Below are 25,068 nucleotides of genomic sequence, written 5' to 3'. Positions count from 1 at the left end.
CCCAGCTCTCACCCCAGCAGGCTTCATCCTGCAGCCCAGACACGCCGTGTCCTGGCCCTGCCTTCACCTGACCTTGACGCCCCCTTTCTCGTCTCTGGACAACCCTGCCTAACTCCTGTCACAGGACTCTCCCCGGTTGCCACATCTCTGAGATGCTTTCCCTCAAGCTCCCTCACCCCAGCTGACCATTGCCACCTCTGTGTGCCCCTCTCCCCTAGCCCCTTGGACTTGTTTCTGGTGGGCACCCTCTCTTTACAGTCAGGATAAGATTCATCACTTTGCCCTCCTCCTAAGAATTCCTCACACGTCACACCCGCTTATTCTTTTTCCTTGAATTCTGAATCACAAACACCCAACTGAGTCTTCAGTGGGAACCTGGGGATGGGTATGAGAACACTGGGGTTCCAGAAAACCCCTGAATCCCCCTGACATAAGCAGTCACCTATTTAAAGTTGCTGAGCCCAAGATCTAAAAAATAGGAGATGTCCACAAAATACTGATTGTAGGGGATATGAACGCTAACCCGATGACTTCCTAAGGATTCTAAATAATCATGAAATATTCCTTCCCAGTGAAGTCACGCAGTCGTGTCTGACTCTTTGCCACCCCATGGACTGTAGCCCACCAGGCTCCTCCATTCATGGGATTTTCCAGGCAAGAGTACTAGAGTGGGTTGCCATTTCCTTCTCCAGGGGATCTTCCTGACCCAGGGATTGAACCCAGGTCTCCTGCACATAGGCAGATGCTTTACCATCTGAATCACCAGGGAAGTCCATTCTTTCCTAGGTAGACATTTAATGAATTTCCCTTTTACTCAAAGTTAAAATTTAAAGCAATGTTCAGTTTGCAGTGAAGACTATAAATCACAATTTGTAATGCATTCTACAATGAATTATTCTTTAATAAGCTATTTCTTTGCTCACATTTGCACTCTGGGAAAGGAAATGAGGCTTGATGGATGGGGACGGAGGGCCGGCTTGGGGGCCAGACCCTGGCAAGGCGCGTCCCTACCCTTTCCACCTTGATCTTGCCATCATTCTGCAGGGCTGCGTGTCACTAGGAAGTCGCTCGGGACCTTGCAGTCTGGAGGCTGGGCTCACTCCTGAACCTTTTTGCAGACATTTCTGGGGCTCTGTGTTTGTCATGTGCTCGGCGAGCGGCCTGGGAGCAGCAAACATGCTGAGAAAACTTGAGCGGCTGGTATTTTCTATTTAAGGGAATCTCAAAGCACACGCCATAAATTATCCTCTCCTCGGTTTCTTACTCACACAAGGAGTCCTGAGCCAACCCTGGCCGTGGCCAGTGGCAGCGCTGATACACAGACGGGGGCGGGACGGCCACTCGCCCAGCCTGGGGCTTGCCAGCGCTCTGCAACCTCCTCCACTAGTGTGGTGGATGGCACGTGGATCCCAAACGCTTTTTTAAAAAGAAAAGCATATTTAGTTTCCAGGATATCACATTTTGCATTTCCCTCCAATCTCCCTGGGTCCAGTTCTCTACAAAGAGCTATTTACCTTTATATCTCTGCCTCTGGACAAGTGCCCACAAACAGTCCTTTAGAGGATTTTATTATTTTTTGAAAGAAAAGAATGCAAACAATTTTTAAGCAAACAGAGAATTCGTCTAGCTCCGACATCTCTCATCTGCACCCTGGAGTGCTGGGGGTTAATATCTCATGAAGCCACAAAACAGCCAGCCCCCTGGGGTGTGCTGACCCTTCCAGATCTCCCCCCTTCCCAGGAAAGACCCTTCCAGAACCCCACAGGGCGCGGGATCCCACAGAGTTCTTTTCCTGACCTTCGGCTTTCTTTCCCATTGGCCAAAGCTCCCCCCACACAAATAGCTGCATCTCAAGAATAGAACAAAATTCTCGTCCTCAGCTCGACACACTAAACTACTGGCAGGGATGTATTCTCGGGGCAGCTTTTTAAAGTCTGTCTGCAAACAGTACCAAGATTAAAGGCGGCTCCGGAGTGGGGATGGAGCGGTTCTGCAGCCTGTGAGGACCACAGCCCGGGCCGCTCACACGTCAGGAGGTCTAGACAGCGGCCCTTCTAATTCTGGAAGTGCAGGCGATCGGCTAAGCCAGCGAACAGGAAGATGGCAGACCCATCTATTGTGGACACAACTGAGTAAGTGAGATATATTTATGAATTCAAGACTGCTTAGTCATTCAGTAAAATCAGAATTAAAAAATCCCAGCCAGAAATAGTCCTATAATTTCTCCTTTTAAGTTACGGGGTTTTATATAATGTATACGAATGAAATCTATCTTACAAAGCGAGAAGAGATTCTATGCATTTAATTAGCAAGTGACAACATTTTGTCATGGAACAGACATGGAGAGAAAGGGGTCTACTTTTGGAGGTCGGTGTCCCGAGGTGCCCCACGCGTGATCCTGTTGCTGATTTCATTAGAACTTAGGAATACTTCTGTCTTGGCCTGACATCATTTCCAGATGCATCCTGGGTGTGATTTAAAAATGGTTAAGGAGAACGGCTTTCCTGCCCACACTTGTGCTTGACAGCACATATGTTAACTCTTTCCAGTTTTAGATGAGAGTAGGTGAACTTGTACTTACTGCTGGCCAGAGTCTGTGGATTCTTTTTAGCAGTTGATCTAAGAATTATCTTCTTAGAGTTGCACGATACTTCTGCAGGTAGGAAGAGTACCAATCTATGATTTTACACCCAAGGGGAATTTTTACCTTAAAAAAAAAATCACCATTGTGAATATACAACGGAATATTATGCAGCCAATAAAATGAGGTTTATAAAAAGAGGTATGTCAATTTATATTTTAAATGCTAAGAAAAAATTGTATATATAAAGCAGTAGGAAAATGCAAAATATTCTATAAATATACACACTTGAGATTATTTTATATATAAAGAACTGTATAATTTTTAAGTGAAATTATATGTGTGTATTTCTAACTGTCTAACTATACATATAAACAATGACTATGTCTATGAGGAAAATCAGGGTTACTTTTACTTTTAAATATGTTTAAAAGTAAAGTTATATGTATAAAAATATGTTCTTATAGTTTCTGAATTTTTATAAGGATATCTTAGTTTTTAAACAAAAATAATCACAGTTCAAATAAAATATATTTACCTCTGCTATCTCATTATCAGTAAAGAAACAAAGCAAAATTGCCCAGTCCTCTAATTCTGAGGATTTTTTTTTTCCAAATAACAATCCACAGGGAACAGAAGAGAGAGCTATTTCCCAAGAGGCTTGTGAAATGCTTTCTTCCCCATGACTTATGATTTTTAAAATTACAGTACAAGATATAGTGCCTGGAGGCAGGGGCAATGGAAGCTTCCATGGCTGTTAAAATTTTCCTTCTCCACATTCTACTATATTTTAGCATATTAAAAGCACCTACTATAAATTAATTGATGTTGAAAAGTGAAGGTTCAGCGAATTCAACATAAAACCAATACTGATAGGTGTCTCTCAGGAGCTCTACACCTGGGAGAGTGAAGGTGTAAGTGTGCAGAAGTGGGCACCCACTTCTAAGGGCCTGTTTGCTACAATACATCATTTTTGCTCTTGATTTTTTTAAAGTCATATTGAAGCTGGAGAAGACTCTTGAGAGTCCCTTGGACAGTAAGGAGATCAAACCAGTCAACCCTAAAGGAAATCAACCCTGACTATTGGGACTGATGCTGAAGCTGAAGCTCCAATACTTTGGCCACCTGACGCAAAGAGCCAACTCATTGGAAAAGATCCTGATGCTGACAAAGTGAAGGCAAAAGGAGAAGGGAACGACAGAGGATGAGATGGTTAGATAGCATCACTGACTGAATAGACATGAGTTTGCGCAAACTCTGGGAGATTGTGGACAGAGGAGCCTGGCATGCTGTAATCCATGCAGTCGTAGAGAGTTGGACATGACAACGACTGAATAGCAATGACATTACTTTACTTTAGAAGGTAGATGTTCCCTAAGGATCTGAACAAATTAACTAGTTGCATCAAATGTGCATATCTTGGCTTAACAACCCCAGCTCCTCTTGCTTGTTTTCCCTGGTTTCTGGATAACAGCCTCAAATCTTTGACCTGCGTGCTTTCTTTCATTTTGCTTTTCATTCTTAGGGAAGTGTCCCAGATACAAAGTGCAGCATAGCTGCACCTGTAGAATCTGACCCACTGTCCACTTGGTCCCCAGCTGTGATGACTTAGGTTGCCACTCTGGCCTCTTCTCTCTGCATCTGTTGTAATTCACCATCAACTGGAAGGAAGGAAATTGGGACAGGGAGAAGGAACAATGAGTACACACTGCAATTTTCACAATACACCAGCAGTAATATTGTAACATACAGCTCAACAGTGGAATTCAGTGGTTCTGAACGCTCAAGTACAGTGAAGAACAAGACCTGTACTTAGTGAAAAGTGAAGTGAAAGTGAAAGTCACTCAGTCGTGTCCATCTCTGTGCGATTCCATGGACTATACAATCCATAGAATTCTCTAGGCCAGAATACTGGAGTGGGTAGTCTTTCCCTTCTCCAGGGGATCTTAGCAACCCAGGGATCGAACCCAGGTCTCCTGCATTACAGGGGGATTCTTTACCAGCTGAGCCACAAGGGAAGCCCAAGAATACTGGAGTGGATAGCCTATCCTTTCTCCAGGAGATCTTCCCAACCCAGGAATCGAACCGGGGTCTCCTGCATTACAGGCTGAGTCTCTACCAACTGAGCTATCAGGAAAGCCCCTGACCTGTACTTAAAGAGCTGGCAAATAGTCAACTTAGTGCACCCATGACCTTGAGCAACCTGGGTTCTCAATACTGATGTGTTGAATGGACAAGCAAATAGAAGAAAAATGTGTGAATGAATGAGAGCAGATAGCATTTGAGAAAAATCCAGGGGATTTTTTTTTTCTCATACATTTTTTGACAAAGTTCTTTATATATCTGTTAGGAAGCTTTTTATTTTTTTTTTAATCAAATGTCTTTTATTTCAAACCATGGGCCATAAAGTAACCTCAAATGGACCACTGAAAACAAGACAGCCATAGAGTATTGAAATCATTATATATAAAGTTTTCCCTCTTTTTAAAAGTATGTTACTTTCATTATAAAAATAATACCCATCTATATAAAAAGTTACTGGAAATGTAAAAAGAGAAAGAAAGAAGAAGAATCATCTTTGGGTACTCTGGTCCTTTTTTCTTCTTTTTTTTTTAATTGGTGTATAATGTTGTGTTGGGCTTCCCAAGTGGCACTAATGGTAAGGAATCTGCCTGCCAATTCAGGAGACACAAGAGATGCCAATTTTGATCCCTGGGTTGGGAAGACCCCCTGGAGAAGGAAAATGGCAATCTATTCCAGTATTCTTGCCTGGAAAATTCCATGAACAGAGGAGCCTAGCAGGCTACAATCCTTGGGGTTGTGAAGAGACAGACATGACCCAGTGACTGAGCACACACACTTGATGTTGTGTTAGTTTGTACTGTGCTATAATGTGTCCATATATCCCCTTCCTCTTGAGCCTCCCTACCATGGTCCTTTCCTTTTAAAACCACACTGGGCGACACTGTCTATAATGTTGTAATTACTCCATCTTTTAATTTAACATTATATCTTTAACAAACCCAGTGACATTCAATGTTCTTCAAGGACACAAGTTGCAATATATTTAACTATTCTCCTGCTGGGCTTCCCTGGTGGCTCAGATGGCAAAACATCTGCCTGCAAAGAAAGAGACTCATGTTCCATCACTTGGTTGGGAAGATTCCCTGGAGAAGGAAATGGCAACTCACTCCAGTATTCTTATCCGGAGAATTCTATGGACAAAGGAGCCTGGCAAGATTTTCCTAGTCTTGGATAGCTCTCCTAGTCTTGGACAGGTGTTTACCAACCTTTTGAGAAAATAAATAACATTGCATTAAGTGATCATAGAAACTTTATATTATGCTATTAAATTAATATAACATATAACTGAACATAATTTAATTTGAATTTAATCTAGTTTATTTTGGATGTTTAGCAAGAATATAATAAATCCTGGTTCCAACCATTCCTTCTTTTATGGAGGGTACAGAGCAAAGAATGAAGGACTTCCCCAGTGGTTCAGTTGGTAAAGAACTTGCCTGCCAACCTAGGAGACATAAGAGATGCAGGTTCAATCCCTGGGTGGGAAAGATCCCTTGAAGAAGGAAATGGAAACCTGCTCCAGTATTCTTGCCTGGAAAATGCCATGGACAGAGGAGCCTGGTGGGCTATAGCCCATGGGGTCCTGAAGAGTTGTACACTACTAACTGACTGAATGCATACCCATAGTTCAAAGAATGAACCAACCCCATGATAGTTCACCAGAGGGTTTGCTCAGATTCATTTTAATACATTAATTAATGTGTTAAAATTCAATCTGACTCTTATAGCACTGAGCTCATACTTTTTCTTCTTGCTCAAGAGACTTTAATAAATATTTTTTCAAAAAGTGTAATGGAAACTAAGTAATGAAATGAGCATTATTGCCCCAGTTTGCTAGTCTAACAGCATAATAAAAACAAACAAACTACAATATATTCATCACATAATGGAATTGTGTATAGTTCCTCTTGTCTCTTTAGTTAGACCTATTCCTTTACAAACCATATAATATCAATCAAGGTAGACTATGCTTCCATACATTAGTAAAAAAGAAAGACGGATGATTATGCTTCAATTTAAAAAAGAAACAAATACAAAAAAAAAAAAAAAAGACCAAAATAACAGTGGATGACAAAGACAAGTTTAGTTCCTCTCCAAGATAGCTGTCCTCCTGGAGTTAGCTGAGAATACCAGAGTACTTTGCCCTCTAGGTAGTCTCATGCCAACATGTACTTCTGCCATGGGGAGCAGAGAGGAGCAGGCTCAGAGCCATGCCCCAGTAATAAGAACTGATCTGTATCACCTCTTTCTGCACACCCACCCTCAACTTCTGGGAAGCAGAGTTCAATCCTCTGACCAGCTGTTGGGAGAACCAGACATCACTGAAAGCTTCTCATGCCGAATTTGGGGACATTCTAGAACCTTGCAGGAATCAACATCACCTCTCAATGTCTATAGGGGATTTCCTTTTTCCTCTTGATACACAGGTCCTCTGCCTTGGCGTGTTCTCAGCTCTGTGTGTGTGTGTGTGTGTGTGTGTGTGCTTAGTCACTCAGAGAGTCTTGGTCTGACTCTTTGTGACTCAATGTATGTAGCTCACCAGGCTCCCCTGTCCATGAGATTCTCCAGGCAAGAATACTGGACTGAACCCAAGCCTCCTGTGTCTCCTGCATTGCAGGAGGATTCTATACCCACTGAGCCATCAGGGAAACCAAGCTCTCAGCTACGCAGCTGCCCAAATACTCCCAAATGTGGCCCAAATCAGACTTTACAGTATTATAGTGTGAACCTCAATTAATAAGTTAATAAATGAAGTCCTAGAAACAGGGAGCTTGTTAATCAGTTCAGTTCTGTGATATCTTGGTTGTGTGGCAATGGGGGTCTAGGAGGAGGTACCATAGTATGATAGGATCCAAATCCTAGTCCTGCATCACAATCAGGTCATAGGCTTGGAAAGTGTGTTCCTCTACCAAGTAGACATGGAACCAAGGTCATCTTACACCTCAAAGTGGAGACAACTATTGACTCCCTGAATATTCATTGGAAGGACTGATGCTGAAGCTGAAGCTCCAATACTTTGGCCACCTGATGCCAAGAGCCCACTCACTGGAAAGACTCTGATGCTGGGAAAGATTGAAGGCAGGTGGAGAAGAGGGTGACAGACGGTGAGATGGTTGGATGGCATCACCGACTCAGTTGGCATGAATTTGAGCAGACTCCTGGAGATGGTAATGGACAGGGAAGCCTGGCGTGCTGCAGTCCATGTGGTGGTAAAGAGTTGGACATGACTGAGGGATTAAACAACAATGACTGGTTCACTCTCAAGAATTCCTTTTTGGCTATGATTCCCAATATTCTCTGTGGACCACAGAGTTCCTCAAGGTGTGATAATAATATATAATATGCTTAATAACAATAATAATACTTACATGTAACATTCTTAAAGTCCAGGTGCTGTTTCACGTATATTACATGCATTATTCATTTACTCTTCACATCAACACTTGAGGTAAGTAATGCTGTTTGCCCCATTCTTTGGGTCATGCCAATGTCTTCCTGCCTTTGACCTCTCTTTGAAGATTTCTCAGTCTCCAGTGAAGTTTTAGCACTGCTCAGGAGGACTAGTTAATTCAGATCCTATCCACTAAAGAAACTTGAACCCCTGAAAGCTGACTCTCAGGTCTCCTGTCACTAACTGGAGTTCATGTTCTAGAAGGGCTAACTTGAACTTGAGGTTTCCTGGCAGACTTATGCGCTGGAGTCTTCCTTTTCCAGGTGGGATCCGCCTTTGGTTTCACCTGAAAATTGAGGAGAACCACATTTTCCCCTCTCTTGGGACTGCTGGACAGTAGGCTTGAATAGAAGGAGCAGCACAAAAGACTGCCTCCCTAGCACAGGGTCTCAGGGCATCCCCGTGTCAGTGGAGGGTGACCACAAAAGTTCCCAGCTGATGGAGGACTCCAATAAGCCTCTCATTCGCTGGTTGACTTTCAACCCAAATTTTGCCAAATGCATTCTTTTCCTCATAGAAATGTGGAGCTATTGCCATCAGTGGCAAATCAACTTTTGATGAAATATGCAGGATAGCTAGAAGCCAAGCAGTGTAATTGAATTCACAACTACTTGCCACAGGACTATAATTTAATGGAAGCATTATAATTTACTAAATACCATTACTGTGGCATCGGAGCCTATTCATCAAAAACGGAAAAGCTGTGTATAGCAATTTTTCTTCACTATTCATAGGGGCTTATTATTGGGTGCTTACCTCTAGAGTAGAATGCATGCTACCTTTTTAGTTTCCACATTAAAGTATACTAAAAATAAGTCAAATCTGAGTCCCTCCAGATTTAGGACTTCCACATCCAGTTGGTTCCTCCACTTTAAAGTCCAGTTTCTAAATGTCTCCTTTAGCGCGTCACCGTCACCATATAGATGGCAGCTCTAAAAGAGCTTCTATTTGTATAAACCAGTAGACAATAAGAATTGGGCTTCCCTTGTGGCTCCATGGTAAAGAATCTTCCTGGAGACCCTGGGTGGATCCCTGGGTGGGGAAGATGCCCTGGAGGAGGGCGTGGCAACCCATTCCAGTATTCTTGCCTGGAGCATCCTATGGACAGAGGAGCCAGGTGGGCTACAGTCCTTGGGGTCTCAAAGAGTCAGACATAACTGAAGCAACTTAACATGCATGCACGCAGACAATAAGAATAGTATATTGAGGTGCAACCATGTACCAAGTGTATAGGGCCGGATGCATTATATACACATAGAGGGGGAAGCAGGAGTCAAGGGTTGGATGTGTGTGTTCTAGACGGAACAGTAGTCCTAAAAGGAAGACATTATCTCTGTTTTAGAAGTACTGAGTTCATTTTTTTTTTCCTTTATTTATTTATTTTTTTTTCAGTGGGTTTTGTCATACATTGATATGAATCAGCCATAGATTTACACGTATTCCCCATCCCGATCCCCCCTCCCACCTCCCTCTCCACCCGATTCCTCTGGGTCTTCCCAGTGCACCAGGCCCGAGCACTTGTCTCATGCATCCCACCTGGGCTGGTGATCTGTTTCACTATAGAAAATATACATGCTGTTCTCTTGAAACATCCCACCCTCGCCTTCTCCCACAGAGTTCAAAAGTCTGTTCTGTACTTCTGTGTCTCTTTTTCTGTTTTGCATATAGGGTTGTCGTTACCATCTTTCTAAATTCCATATATATGTGTTAGTATGCTGTAATGTTCTTTATCTTTCTGGCTTACTTCACTCTGTATAAGGGGCTCCAGTTTCATCCATCTCATTAGGACTGGTTCAAATGAATTCTTTTTAATGGCTGAGTAATATTCCATGGTGTATATGTACCACAGCTTCCTTATCCATTCATCTGCTGATGGGCATCTAGGTTGCTTCCATGTCCTGGCTATTATAAACAGTGCTGCGATGAACACTGGGGTGCACGTGTCTCTTTCAGATCTGGTTTCCTCAGTGTGTATGCCCAGAAGTGGGATTGTTGGGTCACTGAGTTCAGAGCCGTGCAAGGTCATTCAGTTACAGGGACGGTGGAGGTGAGTCTGGGGCCCGGCCATCTCTGACATGGAACTGCCTATTTCGCCTTAGTCTACTCGGGCTGGCAGAGTGAAATGCCCCAACCTGGGGGACTTACAGCTGAGGTCTTCCTAGAAATTCTGCAGATGGAGGAGCCCAGGACCAGGTGCTGGCAGATCCAGGGTCTGCCGAGGGCCTTCTTCTTGGCACCAGATACTAGTGGAGAAGTTTTGGTGCTTTCCCTGTCCTCCTACAGGTACTGATCCCAACACAGTGCTCTACCTCATGGCCTCATTTAAACATACGCATCTCCTAATACCCTCACATTGCTCTTCCCAGGTGACCCAGTGGTAAAGAACCTGCCTGCCAATGCAGGAAACACAAGAGGCCTGGGTTCAATCCCTGGCTCAGGAAGATGCCCTGGAGAAGGGCCTGGCAACCCCCTCCAGTATTCTTGCCTGGAGAATCCCATGCACAGAGGAGTCTGGTGGGCTACAGTCCATAGGGTCACAAAGAGTCGGACACGACTGAGCAACTACACAATGACAACACAATACCCTCACATTAGGTGTCAGGGCTTCAACACACGAATTTTGGGGGAAACAGCCATTCAGTCCACAACAACCTGTTCCTGTGGGGCCTCCCCAACCCCAGGGTAGACAAACATCTAGTGCTTCCCCCAAAACACTGCATGAGAACCTACCCTAATGGGTGACTTCCTGCCTGCCTCCCTGATTGATGGTGCACATGGTGGAAATCCACGAAGAAAACTGGCAACTAGTGAGAGCAGCCGAGCATCTCATCCCTCTAACCGCCTGGGGAGGCACAAGCTTCTGCTTCCTCCGTCCCCAGGGAAGATGCTAAGGTTCCTCCAGGGGAGCCACTTACTATGAGGAGTAACTATTCTGAGTCAGTATCCCCATCTGTTAATATTTACATAGTGATGTACTCTTAAAACAGAACTGCCGAGATTTTGTATTTTAGAATTCGTTTTAGAATTATGAGCATTCTAAGTACCTGCTCCTTGTTTTTGTTACCAGCTGAGCCTGACTTCCCCAGGAATCTTGCTTCCGAGGCCTGTTGAGAAGAATACTCTCCTCTTGCCCACGTTATTATCAAGCTTTCCCACAACTCGCTTCTGCTTCCTCTTCTGACAGGTCTCAGCCTTGAAAAACTGCAGGCCTCATGCTTGGGGGCAAAGGTAGCATATTTTGAATAGTGCTAATCTCGGAACAGTCAGAGCTCCACCAACATACTGGGTGTCCAAGGCAACGTGGGAAAACACACGTAACCCCAGGGTTCCTGGGCCACCTCCACTCGGTATGAAAAAATGAGGTCAAAAAGAAGAAAAATGGGGGGACTTTTGGGCTGCAAAATTTGTGTTGCTCCTCCTCCGTGAAGCAGAAATTATACCCCTTGGAAAAATGTTCTCTGTTATTTCTGGAAGGCCTGAGAATGCCCTCTATGACATTTGAAATAAATCCCATGGGCCACGGCCATTATTTATCCTCATCTTCCTCTCTGGCACTAAGCGGCCTTGGTGATAAACCTGCTGAGGGCTGCCCAGGAAACTGCCCTGGGGTCACCAGGTCCCACAGTCCCTCCCAGCCAAGGCCCAGGTGTCGGGTACCACATGAGAGCCTCAGAAGGGGGTGGGTTCAGAAACCCCTCAAGTGCTGTGTCTGGATCCAGCATTGACCCAGGAGAAGCAGGCATCACTCCCGCTACAGCCAGGAGAAGGTCCACATTTTCCATCCCATATTTTCCTCTTTAAACACCATCCTCCCAGCATTCACAGACACCCGCTTCTTGCCACCTGGTTCACATCGCTGATCTCAGTCACAGACCCCCAGAACACACACACTCTCCCAGCCTCACACTCGTGCCCTGGTTGTGTTCAACTCACAGAGAAGCCAGGTGCTTGTCTTTCAGAAACCTCCCTGCTGTGGGTCTGTTGGGCTTCTGCTGCATTTCCATCACACTCATCACTGGGCACCTGGCCTAGGGCTGCCCCCGCTGCCTCTAGGCTCCGGGCCAGCTGGCATCCCTGATGTCCCACACCAGGGGTGGTAGGACAGCCATGTCCACCTCAAGTCCCACATGATCAGAGAGCTTCCAGAGTCAAGCAGCCCTGACTTCAGGGTCTTCTTACTTCACAGATAGCTCAGGACAAGCCCCACAGGGTATAACATGATAGCATTTTCCACACAGAGAACACACCAACCTCGCTTCTCTCCTCCCCAGCTTCTGCTTTTCCAAGATCACATTAGGAGGTCTGGGTAGCATGCACTGGGGTGGGGAGAAGGGGACCAGCACAGTGAGCAGAGGTAGATTACAAGGACGTGCGACGTGGTAGGAACAAAGGTGAAGGGTAGAAGCAAAGTGTGTAAACATGACTTAAATCCTGGGCCTGGTGATGACTCTCTATCCATCAACAGTCACATTGCTCTGTTTTTATGTCTTTGGTTTCCCCATCCATGCCTTGCTGGGGCTGGCCTCAGATGACTTTGATCCCACCCACATAACTCTGACAGTCTAGGACCTTGAACCCCAATATAATATCTTTAGAATCACCGAGATAAAGTCATGATTGGGAGTGGAGAGTAGAGATAATCTCATTTTTTAACAATGATGCTATGAAGGACACAACTAGCAACATATAAAACACCAAGGTCAGGGAAGAGGAGAGACCCAGATAAGAATTTAATCTTCTTTGTTTAGAAATTTCCTTTTATTTAAAAAAAATTATTGAAGTATAGTTGTGCACAATATTGTGTCAGTTTCTTCTGCACTGCAAAGTGAACCAGTTATCCAAATACATATATCCACTCTTATTTAGATTCTTTTCAAATGTACGTCAGTACAGAGAACTGAGAAGAGTTCCCTGTGCTGTTCAGTAGGTCCTTCTTCACTATATTATATACAGTAGTGTGTATGCTTGAATCCAGAGAAAGACTCAAGCATAAATAGAGACTGAGTATGTGAAAGAAAGATGCCATCTCAATTCAGCAGAGAATAATTCTTTAACATGTAAATGATGTCAGACAAATTCTTTGGCAAGTGGGAGAAGAAGGCAGGGTCTTCAGCTCCTTTCTTTTTTTTTTTTTTTTATTTTTTTTTTTATTTTATTTATTTATTTTTTTTTATTATTTTTTTTTTCCAGTGGGTTTTGTCATACATTGATATGAATCAGCCATGGATTTACATGTATTGTTTCCAATAGAATCAAATATTAAAAAAAAAAAACACACACACAGAAATAAGGCAATACAGTAAGTCCCTTACAGCCAAACCTTCAGGTTTCAGACTTTCAGAGATGGGGTCGTGAGTCCCCTCAGCGTCAGGCGTGAGTGAACCTGCAGCTCGTCCTCCGTCTCCTGTTGCTGACGGCCCTTCAGCTCTACCATCTCCCCCTCCTCTCCCTCCTCCAGTCTGTAACCCCTCCAGTCGAGAGGAGTCAGTAACCCTTCTTGCCTTTTCGCTTGATGCCAGCCTCTGTGTGCCAGCTGGTGCACTGTACTTACTACTGTACTTTTCAAGGAACTGGATCAAAAGATTAAAAACTGTTTTCTTTATTTTTTGTGTTTGTTTTTATGTATTATTTGTGTGAAAAGTATTATAAACCTATTATAGTACAGTTCTATATACTGATTGTGTTAGTTGAACACCTGGGCTGACTTTGTGGGACTTAAGAACAAATTGGACTTATGAACATGCTCCTGGAATGGAACTCACTCAGATGTAAAGAAAATGAAAGGAATTTCTTACTGTGAAAGAAATGCACACACAACAAATGTGAATAATATTTTGTAACTTTTAGGCAGAGAAGGATTTTTTACATAAGCCTGAAAAGTAAATACACCTAAAGGGAAAGCTGTATATTCAACTTCAAATACAGGTTTTATGCAAATAAATATGTTTATACAGCAGGATAAAACAACAAACATTGTAAGACAAATGGCAGATGAGAAAGAGTGTGTTGAAGACATATGTTACCAGTCAAAGAGCTGAAGTCTGTACCACACCCAGGCCTAAGTTCCAGGCAGACAGATCCAGGACTTGTTCACAGCATATTCTATGTGAGACGTACCCCCTGCAGTGTTTCAATGAATAACTCTGAAAACAAAACAAATAAAAGTTCAGAGAGAAAAATGAGACTGTTCTTTAGACAAGGTCTGAACAGGCTGTCATGAGGGGATGGAGCCAGTGTGCTGTGCATGAGAAGTGACTAGGAATTTCAGAGACAGGATTGAAGGAAGGAGGGATGATGAGGTTGAGGAGAGAGGGGTGAGTAACATGGGAGAATGGCTACATGACCATATAACAGCATTCAAAATTCATGGCATCATTAAAAAATTGACCAAAGACCTAACAGATACTTCACCAAAGAAGATGCACAGATGGTATATAAATCTATGAAAAGATGCTCCACATCATATGGCATGAAGAATATAAATCATACAACAATGAGCTATCCCCACCTACCTGTTAGCATGGCCAAAATCCAGAGCACTGACAACACAGAATGCTGGGAAGAATGCGAAGCAAACTGTCTTCCAAATGGGCTGCACAAAATTAGATGTCCTCTTACCATCTGATCCAGCCATTGTGCTCCTTAATGTTTACTCAAAGGAGCTAAAAACATATTCACCAAAAAAACCTGCACACAGATGTTTATAGAAGCTCTATTCATAATTGCCAAAACTTTCCAGTAGTCATGTATGGATGTGAGAGTTGGACTATAAAGAAAGCTGAGCACCAAAGAATTGATGCTTTAGAACCATGGTATTGGAAAAGACTCTTGAGAGTCCCTTGGACTGCAAGGAGATCCAACCAGTCCATCCTAAAGGAAATCAGCCTGAACATTCATTGGAATGACTGATGCTGAAGCTGAAACGCCAATACTTTGGCCACCTGATGCAAAGAATTTACTCATTTGAAAAGACCCTGATGCTAGAAAAGATTGAAGGCAGGAGGAGAAGGGGATGACAGAGGATGAGATGGTTGAATGACATCACTGACCCAATGGACATGAGTTTGAGTAAACTCCAGGAGTTAGTGATGGACAGGGAAGCCTGGCGTGCTGCAGTCCATGGGGTCACAAAGGGTTGGACAGGACTGAGTGACTGAATTGAACTGAACTGAAGCAACCAGAGACATTACTTTGCCAACAAAGGTCTATCTGGTCAAGACTATGGTTTTTCCAGTGGTCATGTATGGATGTGAAAGTTGGACTGTGAAGAAAGCTGAACCCCGAAAAATTGATGCTTTTGAACTATGGTGTTGGAGAAGACTCTTGAGAGTCCCTTGGACTGCAAGGAGATCCAACCTGTCCATCCTGAAGGAGATCAGTCCTGGGTGTTCATTGGAAGGACTGATGCTGCTGAAACTCCAATACTTTGGCCACCTCATGCAAAGAGTTGACTCATTGGAAAAGACCCTGATGCTGGGAGGGATTGGGGGCAGGAGGAGAAGGGGACGACAGAGGATGAGATGGCTGGATGGCATCACTGACTCGATGGACATGAGTTTGAGTAAACTGCGGGAGTTGGTGATGGACAGGGAGGCCTGGCATGCTGAGATTCATGGGGTCGCAAAGAGTCGGACATGACTGAACAACTGAACTGAACTGAACTGAACTGAACTGAACTGAACTAAAGCAACCAGAATGACTTGGTAAGAAGATACACCAACTCTGGCACGTGACAATGGAATGTCATTAATCACTAAAGTGAAACGAGCTATCAAGCCATGAAAACATAAAGAGGAAACTTAATGCATATTACCAGTGGAAAAGGCCTATCTGACAAGGTATATACGATATGATTCCAACTATAATGCAATTGACCCTTGAACAATGTGGGTGGTAGGGATACTGATCCTGCTGGCAATCCATGGATAACCTTATAGTCATCCCTTTTTATCTGAGTCTCTGTATCTGCTGATTCAACCAACTTTGGAGTGTGTAGTACTGTCATGAAAGTGAGTGTTAGTCGCTCACTTGTGTCCAACTCTTTGCAATCCCGTGGACTATAGCCTGCCAGGATCCTTTGTCCCTGGGATTCTCCAGAATTCCGAAGTGAGTTGCCATTCCCTTCTCCAGGGGATCTTCCCAAACCAGAAATTGAGCTCTGTCTCCTGCATTGTAGGTGACAGAGGCCTTTTCCACTGGTAATATGCATTCTTTACCATCTGAGCCATGTATTGTTGTAGTATTTATTGAAAAAGCCAGCCTGTATGTGGATCTATACAGTTCAAATCCACGTTGTTCAAGGGTCAGCTGTATATGACATTCTGGAAAAGGCAAAACTGTGTAGACAAGAAGACTGGTAGCTGTTGGTAAGGGTATGGGAGAGGGCATAGGCACAGCTCAGGATATTTTTAGGGAAGTGAAAATACTCTGTATGATACCAAAATGATCTATAGATTTCATTGTGCATTTGTCTAACCATAGAACGCACAACATCAAAAAGGAATGCTCAAGTAAACTAGGGACTTTGGGTAATCATGATGTATCAATGTAGATTCATCCTTGGTAAAAAACGCACTAGTCTGGTGAGTGTTGTTGATAACAGGGGGGCTATACATGTGTGGGGAGAAGGCAATGGCAGCCCACTCCAGTATTCTTGCCTGGAAAATCCCATGGACGGAGGAGCCTGGTAGGCTGCAGTCCGTGGGGTCGAGAAGAGTTGGACTCGACTAAGTGACTTCACTTGCATGCATTGGAGAAGGAAATGGCAACCCACTCCAGTGTTCTTGCCTGGAGAATCTCAGGGGTGGTGGAGCCTGGTGGCTGCCGTCTATGGGGTCGCACAGAGTCGGACACACCTGAAAAAATGACTTAGCAGCAGCAGCAGCAGCATACATGTGTGGGGACAGTGACTATATGGGCAATTTCTGCACCTTCCTCTCAACTTTGTTATGAATCTAAAACTACTCCCAAAACAGTCTTTTAAGCAAATGAAATGAGAGGTGTCAGTCTACTTAACTTCAAGATTTTCTGTAGCTACAGTGATCAAGACTGTGTGGTATTTGTGGAGAGATAGAGACTCATAGGCAAAAGAAACATAATATAGACTCCAAAAACAACCACACAACTGGTTTTTGAGAAAGATGCAAAAGCAAGTCAATGAAGGAGGGATAGTATTTTCAGCAAATGGTACCAAAAAATTTAACAAACATATATCAAAAGAAAAAAGAACTGAGAACTTAACTTCACATCTTGGAGGCTGTGTTTGTGCTCAATCGTGTCTGACTCTTTGCAACCCCCATGGACAGTAGTGCACCAGGCTCCTCTGTCCATGGGATTTTCCAGGTGAGAATACTGAAGTGGTTGCCATTTCCTATTCTAGGGGATCTTTCCAACCCAGGGATTGAACCCGCATCTCCTGTGTCTCCTGCATTGGTAGGTAAATTCTTTACCACTAACACCACCTGGGAAACCTCAAAGATAACTCAAAGCAGATAATAGAATTAAATGTAAAACACTAAAATTTTAAGAAAAAATAGGGGAGATATTTAGACTCTCAAGATAGGTAAAGAGTTCTTAGACTTGTCTCCAAAAATAAAATCCATAAAAGAAGAAACTGATGATTTTGACTTGATCATAATTAAAAACTTTTGCCCTGCAAAAGACTCTGTTAAAAAGTGAAAAGACAGGCTACAGATAGGGATAAAATATTTGAAAATCACATAGTCACCAAAGGACTGCTTTCTAGAATGTATAAACAACTCTCAAAATTCAACAGTAAAGAAATAAACAGTCTAATTAGAAGATGTATAAGAGACATAAAAAGACATCTCACTGTAGAAGATATACAGATGGCAAATAAAGACATGCAAAGCTATTCAATGTTATTATCTGCTCATGAAATGCAGGATAAAAGCATTCATCAGAATGACTAGATCTTTTTTAAAATGACAGCATCAATATTGGCACAGATGTGGACAAACTGGATTATTCATATGTCACTGGTGGCAATGGAAAATGGTATAGCCACTTTAGAAAAGTCTGGAAGTTTCTCAAAAAACTAAACATTCAACTACCATATAACCAGCAGTTGCATTCCCAGGCATTAATCCCAGAAAAATACGAAAATTTAAGTTCACTTGAAACCCGTACACAAATGTTCATAGCAGTTTTATTCATAGAGCCCAAATCTGGAAACAACCCAGATGCTCTTCAATGGGTTAAATAAACTGTGAAACATCCATACCAGGAAATACTACTCAACAGTAAAAAAGGACAAATTATTGATAGATGTCTCAACCTAGATACATCACTAGAAAATTATGTTGAGTGAAAGGAGAAAATTCCAAGAAGGTATTTACTGTATGATTCCATTTACATAACATTTTGAAATGCTGACATTATACAAATGAAGGGCAGATTCCTATTGTATGGGGTAAGAAAGGGGCATGGTTGGGAGCGAAATGGGTGTCCTGTGAAGGGTCACACAGCTTGGTGGTGCAACCATCTATATCCTGCTGTACCAGTATTAATATTATGATTGTGATACTGTCTTGTGGTTTTGCAAAGTGTTGTCTTTGGGAGAAACTGGGTAGAGACCACATGAAATCCCTTTGCGCTGTTTCTTGTTGCAAGTCAAGCTACAATTATTTCAAAATGAAACAGTTTAATTAGAAAACAAACTGGAAATACAATTTAAGGAACATTTGAGATAAATTTAAATGAAAGATTAAAGAAAATATAGAACTAGTTGCAGTATACATCCGAATACACAAAAAAATATACATGAACTTATAATAAGTCACAAAATAAAATATAGCAGGTTTTCAGGTGGCTTGGTGGTTAAGAATACACCTGCAGTGCAGGAGACACTGGAGACTTGGGTTCAATCCCTGGGTCAGGAAGATCCCTTGAAGGAGGAAATGGCAACCCACTACTGTATTCTTGCCTGAAAAAAAATCCCATGGACAGAGGAGCCTGGTGTGCTGCAGTTCATGGAATCTCAAGAGTCAGATATGTATGAGTGACTGAATATTCCAATATATATAATTGGGGTATATATAAAATATATAACCCCAAAAATATAATATATGATTCCAGTAGAAAAGAGAAACAGCAAGTCTCAAAATGATACCACCTGATACCAACTAACTTCTATGTGTGTTTAGTCACTCCGTCATGTCTGACTCTTCGTGACACCATGGACTGTTGGTAGCCTGCCAGACTCCTCTGTCCATGGGGATTCTCTAGGCAAGAATACTGGAGTGGGTTGCCATGCCCTCCTCTAGGGGATCTTCCTAACCCAGGGGCTGAACCCAGGTCTCCCACATTGCAGGTGGATTCTTTACTGTCTGAGCTACCAGGGAAACCCAAAAATACTGGAGTGGAACCTATCCCTTCTCCAGGGAATCTTCCTGATGCAGGAATGGAAGCAGGGTCTCCTGCATTGCAGGCAGATTCTTTACCAGCTGAACTACTAAGGAAGTCCACCAACTAAATTAATGGCACACAAAAGCAAAAACAGATCACTATAAGCACACATTCAAACACCAAAATACAGCAAACAACAAGACATTCACAATATATGGTATCTATTAAAAATTTACCAGTCTTGTAAAAGAGTATAGTTTTTCTATAACCAGAAGAAAAAAATAGACAGATTCAGACATGACAGATATGAAGGAACTAACAGACTCACAAGTTAAAAAGCTAATATAATTTTATTCCAAGGGCTTACAAAGGTGGAGGAAAGCATGACCATGATGAGAAGGGAAATTATCTAAGATGCAAAAAAATGGACCTAAATAAGACTTTTAGAAATAAAAATTGTAAATTAAAAATAAAAGCACAATATTAAAAGCAGATCAGATGCTACATAAGAAAAGATAACTGAATTTTTAAAAATAGCAGTGGAAACTATCCACAATAAAGGACAATGTAAGTGAGCTATTGAAGGAGAGGAAAGAAAAAGAACAAAAAATATTTTTGTAGAAATATAAAGACTTCTTTTCATCAAATTGCATGGGAATTATAAATTTACAGATCCTAAAAATCTTAACAAACTCAAGCAAAATAAATGAAAAGGGATAACATTCAAAGTCAAAAATTTCTGGAAATAAGCCATGAGAGATATCTTAAAAAAAAAAAAAAAAAGGTAAAAAAGATACAGTAAATAAAAAGGTGCAAAGATACTAAATATAGCAGACTATGCAAGCCAGAAGGCTACAGAGAAACCCATTTAAAATATTGAAAAGTTGTCACCTTAAAATTCTTTATCCAGTATAAAGCCAGGTTTTTTCATTTCAAAAATGAAGACATTTTGAGACAGAATATGAGAAATTAACTACCATCATAACTACTCTATAGGATATTTTTAAAGTTTTTTTTCAAAAAAGGTGGTGTTTCTTTAAAAAGAAGGAGATAACAGCAGAGAATAACAAGGGGAGATAAGAAGTCTTTTTTAAGGGAACAATGCAAAAAAATAGAAGAAAACAACAGAATGGAAAAGACTAGAGATTTCTTCAAGAAAATTGGAGATAACATAGGAACATTTCATGCAAAGATGGGCACAAAAAAGGACAGAAACAGGAAAGACATAACAGAAGCAGAAGAAATTAAGAGGTCGCAAGAACACATAGAAGAACTTTGTAAGAAAGGTCTTAATGACCTGGGTAACCACAATGGTGTGGTCACTTGTGGTCACTCACCTATCCTGAAGTGTGAAGTCAAGTAGGCCTCAGGAAGCATTACTACAAACAAAACTAGTGGAGGTGATGGAATTCCAGCTGAGCTACTCCAAATCTTAAAAGATGATGATGTTAGAGTTCTGCCCTCAATATGCCAGTAAATTTGGAAATCTCAGCAGTGGCCACAGGGCTGAAAAAGGTCAGTTTTCATCCCAATTCCAAAGAAAGGCAATGCCAAAGAGTGTTCAGACTACCATATAGTTGTGTTCATTTCACATGCTAGCAAGGTAATGCTCAAAATCCTTCAAGCTAGGCTTCAACAATACATGAACCAAGAGTTTTCAGATGTTCAAGTTCGGTTTAGAAAAGGCAGAGGAACCAGATATCAAATTACCAACATCCACTGGGTCTTAGAAAAATCATGGGAATTGAAAAAACTTCTTCCATTTCATTGACTACGCTAAAGCCTTTGATTGTGTGGATCACAGCAAACTGGAAAATTCTTAAAGAGATGGGAATACCAGATCACCTTCCCTGCCTCCTGAGAAACCTGTACTCGGGTCAAGAAATAACAGTTAGAACTGGACATGGAACAATGGACTGGTTCAAATTTGGGAAAGAAGTATGTCAAGTATTGTCACCCTGTTTATTTAACTAATATGCAGAGTACATCATGAGAAATGCCCGACTGAATGAATCACAAGCTGGAATCAAGATTGCTAGGAGAAATATCAACAATCTCCGTTATGCAGATGATACCACTTTAATGGCAGAAAGTAAAGAGGAACTAAAGAGCTTCTTGATGAGGGTAAGAGAGTGAAAAACCTGGCTTAAAATTAAACATTCAAAAAACTAAGATCATGGCATCCAGTCCTATCACTTCATGGCAAATAGATGGGGAAACAGTGGAAACAGTGGCAGATTTTATTTTCTTGGGCTCTAAAATCACTGTAGACAGTGTCTGAGGCTATGAAATTAAAAGATACTCTTTGGAAGAAAAGCTATGACCAACCTAGAGAGCTTATTAAAAAACAGAGATACCACTTTGTGCACAAAGGTCTGTATAGTCAAAGCTATGATTTTTCCAGTAGTTATGTACAGATATGAGTTGGACCATAAAGAAGGCTGAGCACTGAAGAGTTGATACTTTTGAACTGTGGTGCTAAGAAGACTCTTCTTAGCTGAGAGTCCCTTGGACTGCAAGGAGATCCAACCAGTTCATCCTGAAGGAGATCAGTCCTGGGTGTTCATTGGAAGGACTGATGCTGAAGCTGAAGCTCGAATACTTTGGCCACCTGTTGAGAAGGGCCAACTCACTGGAAAAAAACCCTGATGCTGGGAAAGATTGAAGGCAGGAGGAGAAGGGGGTGACAGAAGATGAGATGACTGGGTGGCATCATCGACTCAATGGACATGAGTTTGAGCAGGCTCCAGGAATTTTTGAAGGACTGGGAAGGCTGGCATGCTGCAGTCCATAGGGTCCCAAAGAGTTGGACATAACTGAGTGACAACAACAAAAACAACATGCATATAAACATCTTGAGTCATACTTTCATCTCTAAGAACTTAGCATATTCTGCTGACTTTCACATTTAAATGCTGTGAGAAAGCCCGAGGGTCACCTTACCCTTTTCCCCTTAGAAATAACTTGATTTTTCCTCTATGCCACAGAATCATCTCCATTCACTTCATTAAATCATACTAGAATAGTTTTATTCTGAACTTGTTTTTCCTGGGACATACTGTAGTCTCTCAGTCTCTGCATTTCAACCTCTTTTTTTTTTAATTTTTGGAAATCTTAAAACTCACTTAAAATATTTGTCTTATATTCTCCCTTCTTTTTTTTTCCCCCCAGGGGCTATTACATGACCTATCTTCACTACCAATTTCTTCTAGAAAATTTTGTAATGTGTTTCTTTTCCATTTCATCTTGCTTATTTTCTCAGCCTTACTTTTTACATCCCTGAGTGAGCTTTTAGCCACATACAGGTTTTTTTTTTCTTGTAATAAGAGTCTCATTTCCATAATGGCTTTGATTTTCTCACTTTTCTACTCAGAGGCGCTATAGGTCTCCTTGGAGTTTTACTCTCAGAAAGGTCACCCTTTCATTAACATCTTTGCCTTCATGAAGAAATAGTTGCTTATAATTTTTTTAAGCTCCGTGACATTGTTTTTTTCTGGTAAATATTCTATATGAACCTTTTACTTTTCATGTTTTAACTCTGCATTTCTGCTTGGAGTCAATCTGCAAAGATTGTACCTTATTTCAGGACAGTTTTTCAATGAGTCACCTATTTGCAGGATAGTGTTGGAGGCAGCAGAGAATTAAGTTTCAGTAGCTGAGGGTCTGAACTGTAAGGCGATTTCAGCTTTATTCTTCCAAGCCCTCCCAGACCAGAGGGCAGCATTTCCTATCTACCTTTCTACACCAGTCACCTGTTTCTGTCCAAGGTGCGATCACTGTGAAGTTCCCCGCTCACTTCTAATTCTGCTCCGCTTTCATCAAACAGGGAGATAGAAGTCTCCCAAAGGCCAAGGCATGTAAATCTTGTCCTTGAGCATTTTCTACCTGCTTTGGAGAATTCAGGGCTTCCTTGACAGCTCAGATGGTAAAGGAGCTACTGTTCCTCATTTGGTTCTCTTTCTATTCACCTCAGTAAACTATTCATCTCCAGTAAAGGTAGCCCTAAGCTGTTCTTCCGGGGCTTCCCAAGTGGCTCAAATGGAAAAGACTCTGCTTGAAATGCAGGAGACCTGGGTTTGATCTCTGGGTCAGGAAGATCCCATGGAGAAGGGAAGGGCAACCCACAAGACAAGAGCCTGGTGGGCTACAGCCCAGGGAATCCCAAAGATCAGACATGATTGAGCAACTAAACAACCTGAATGGCATTCCAGACAATCCCTGCCTTTCCTTCTGTTCTACTTCCTGGGACATCAGTCTTAAGCCGTCAAGGGCACCTGAGAAACCCGAGAAACTTGCAGGAAGACTTCATTCCTCTGCCCCCAGAGCTCCAGGTAGGTGGAGATGGACCACCCCCACCCCCCGGGTCCTCCCTTGTCCTGAATATGACTCTGTCATTGGTACTTACCTCCCTAAAGAGTTTTTAATGCTGTGGGGGAATGTTTGGGGGCAAAACAGCAAATTATTTAAAAGGATGCAAAAAAAAAAAATCTCTTAATTATAAATGGACAGAAATTATCAAAATAGTAATGACAGTTATTATTTCTGAATAGCAGAATCAAGAATGATTGTCATTTTTTGTAGTTTTGAATTTCCTACAGAAGCTACATAATTACTTGCATAACCAGAAAAATATAATGCATTGAAAAGAAGTGCAGCCTCTTGGCTGAAGCCAGTTCTACATATTTTTACCAAATTCACATGTATATTTTTACCAAATCCAGGCGTATGTTCCTCTCCAGCTCCTGAGCAGACATGCCCCTCACCCTCCATCCCTAATCTACTGAATAGGCATGAGGCTAAACAAGGTTAGCAAGGAGCTCTCCCACAAGCCATGAAAGAGAGAAGAGGAAATGCCTTGAGCTTGCTGAAGGGTCAAGATGCTATCATCATTATGAGAGCCATTTCCAACCATCTTAGATAAACTGCTCATCCCCAGCTTATCCTCTGCTTTTTGCTTAGCTAAACCTCTGAGATGAATTTTCTTTGTTGACAGAAGCAGTGCAAATGGATGTAGAAATCTCCTTCTAGGGAGTGGACCTCACAACAGCCTTTGCTCAAGGCTTTGAGCCTAGATCCTTCCTTGTCTATGTTACCTTTCTCAGGGGAAATGCAAGCCAAAGAGTACGACCCTCACTACTCAGAAACAGGAACAAGAGGCTGAGACTGGAATAGCTGACAGAGACAGAGGCTGAGATAAGAGGCACTTCAAAAGTAAGGGGTCAGCTCAGCTTAGTCACTCAGCTGTGTCCAACTCTTTGTGACCCCTTGGACAGTAGCCTACCTGACTCCTCTGTCCATGGAATTTTTCAAGCAAGAATAATGGAGGGGTTGTTGTTTCCTCCTCCAGAGGATCTTCCTAACCCAGGGATCAAACCCGCATGTCTTGTGTCTCCTGCATTGGCAGGCAGATTCTTTATCACTGTGCCACCTGGGAAGCCCGCTTGCTACGCCTGATCTTAGCCCAAAGGCCAAGAGAAAATAAAAACACAGCAGCTGGCAGAAACTGGGCAATTCGAACTAAATTGAATGTTGAAATATTTTAAATGCCCGAACATGCCACAGTCTTGATACCAGATATATACTT

At 42.2% G+C, this 25,068-nt stretch overlaps 1 long non-coding RNA gene across 1 annotated transcript in view; it reads left to right on the top strand.

Annotated features, from left to right (window-relative positions):
• Positions 1-1,794: 1,794 nt before the first annotated feature.
• LOC122442098 overlaps positions 1,795-25,068 on the top strand; it is a 71,064-nt gene continuing 47,790 nt past the window's right edge. Inside the window, exon 1 of the long non-coding RNA XR_006269547.1 lies at positions 1,795-2,132. This is a non-coding gene — a long non-coding RNA (uncharacterized LOC122442098). The remainder of the gene's footprint in view (positions 2,133-25,068) is intronic.

Source organism: Cervus canadensis, chromosome 5 (assembly GCF_019320065.1).
Source record: "Cervus canadensis isolate Bull #8, Minnesota chromosome 5, ASM1932006v1, whole genome shotgun sequence".
Lineage (NCBI taxonomy): Eukaryota > Metazoa > Chordata > Mammalia > Artiodactyla > Cervidae > Cervus > Cervus canadensis.
This window is presented reverse-complemented; position numbering and strand designations above follow the sequence as displayed.